The following is a 2,280-nucleotide window of genomic DNA, read 5'->3' as shown; positions in this document are numbered from 1 at the left end:
GGAGAAATACAGCCACAAAGACTAGAAGGAAAAGCCTGATGATGTTCAATGTGATTGTTCCTAGTGTGGCTGGAACAGATGGCAAACATAAAAGCCACCCCAACCTCTCTGGTGTTGGACGCTCCCTCTTGGGAATCTAGATCACCAAAGAGGGTGATCCCTCAATGTTCACGAAAGATTCCAGGACCCACTGAGGATACCCTAGTCCACAGATGCCCAAGTCCCTGATATCAAATAGCATCACAATCTAAATGCCAACCAACTGATGAGTAGATAATGAAAATGTGATATATATATATATATGAGTAGTAATTGGTTTGATGGTGAACTTGGTGTTGGTGTCCGTGCATATATATAAAGGAATACTATTCAGCCCTTAAAAAAGGATAATGTGATGTATTTTGCAGCAACTTGGATGGAAATGGAGGCCATCGTCCTCAGTGAACTAACGCAGGAACAAAACACCAAATACTGCATGTTCTCACTTATAAGTGAGAGCTAGGTTAAGGGTCTGCAAAGACATAGAGAATGGTAAAATGGACATGGGAGACTCAGGAGGGGCAGGGGGAAGGAGAGAAGGGATGAAAAATCACCAATCGGGTACAAAGTGCACAGGTGGGGGTGATGGGTACACTTAAAGACTTCTTCACCGCTATACAAGGCATCCATGTCACCAAAAACCATTTGGACCCCTAATGCTACTGAAATAGCAAACAGATATAGAATAAAAAAGTAAATAGCATAACATTTGCATATAACCTACACACATCCTCCCATATACTTTCAATCATCTCTAGATCGCTCAGAATCCCTAATACAATGTAAGTGTCCTGCACATAGTTGTACTGTGTTGACAGAGAATCATGACAAGGAAATAGAAATCTGTTCATATTAAATACAGACACAATTGTTTCTCTGAATATTTTTAATCCTTGGTTGAATTCATGGATGTGGAGTTCACAGATATGGAAGTCCAACTGCATGTGTATGTATGTGTGTGTGTGTGTGTGTGTGTGTGTGTGTGTGTGTTTGTGTGTGTGTGTGAATATATAGGTATATGTGTGTATATGGGGTCTAACAATTAGGTTCACAAACCATCCTAGAAAACGTGCTACCCACCTCATTCCTTAATATCACTATGGTCACCTTCGAAGGACTCTCCTTGGGAAGCTGTGCACCAAAGCCAGCACTAGCTCACCTATCAAAGTAATTTTGGAACTCTTTTTTCTGGAATGGCCATCAAACCTGCCGTCATATTACCCTTGATGTCCTGAATGCCATCCAATATCTTTCTTTCAATATTTCCTTTCCCTTCATGGAAAGAAAAAGTCACTGGGGGCCAGATCAGGTGAGGAGGGAGGGTGTTCCAATATAGGGTTTGTATGGTGCTGCCAATGTAAAGGCATGCTGGCAAGTTCGCAAACTTAATGATCAGATCTCAACAAATAATGGTGACAGCTCTGATGGCTGTGCCAGAAAAAGAGTTCCAAAACTGCTTTGGCGGTGGACTAGGCGCTGGTGTCAGTGCATAGCTTTCCCAAGGGAATACTTTGAGGGTGACCATAAGGGATATTCAGCAATGAGGCACGGAGCACTTTTTCTAGGATGAGTCGTGAACCCAATTCTATATTTATCAGTTTTTGGTCATCACTTTCGAGCCAGTTATACCATCCACCTGGTTCCTTCACTGATTGATTGGGTAGAATGAAACTCATAACATGCACTTCTTTTATATCTGTATGAGTCATAATTCTATTTTATTTTTTAGGTGGCACAGATAGTAAGAGGCAGAGCTGGGATTTGAAGCCTTTCACCCCATGCTCCACCCACGAGATAACTGAAGTGGGCACCCTCAGCCCCCATCGGGACCGGCGGTGACAGCCCTGAGTGTCTAAGCCACAGGCAGCCCCCCGCTCCCTATCCCTCCCCCCCACCCAACACCCGCGGGAAGCACAGTCTCTCACCGACTTGGAAGTGGACTGCACAGAGAACAGCAGGATGCCCGCGGTCTGGGACCAGGAGTTAGGCTTGGTCTTCCCGGTGATCCACTTCCTGTATTCTTCTCACACCTGGAGACAGAGACACATACAGGAGACAGATCACTTCCAGGTACAAGGAAATGTCCTGGTGCAGGTGTTGGAGGAAGAGAAGGGACAGGGGGCAGAAGGGTGGCAGCCACTCACCTGGCGGTTGAGCAGACAGTGAATGAGGAAGATGAAGGCTCCCTGCAGGCTGTTGATGATGGGGAACAGACAGGCCATGACTCCTGCCACCAGCCCA

Source organism: Carlito syrichta, unplaced genomic scaffold (assembly GCF_000164805.1).
Source record: "Carlito syrichta isolate Samal-C Ts95f unplaced genomic scaffold, Tarsius_syrichta-2.0.1 Scaffold315171, whole genome shotgun sequence".
NCBI lineage: Eukaryota > Metazoa > Chordata > Mammalia > Primates > Tarsiidae > Carlito > Carlito syrichta.
The sequence above is the reverse complement of the archived record's forward strand: the minus strand, read 5'-3'. Positions refer to the sequence as shown.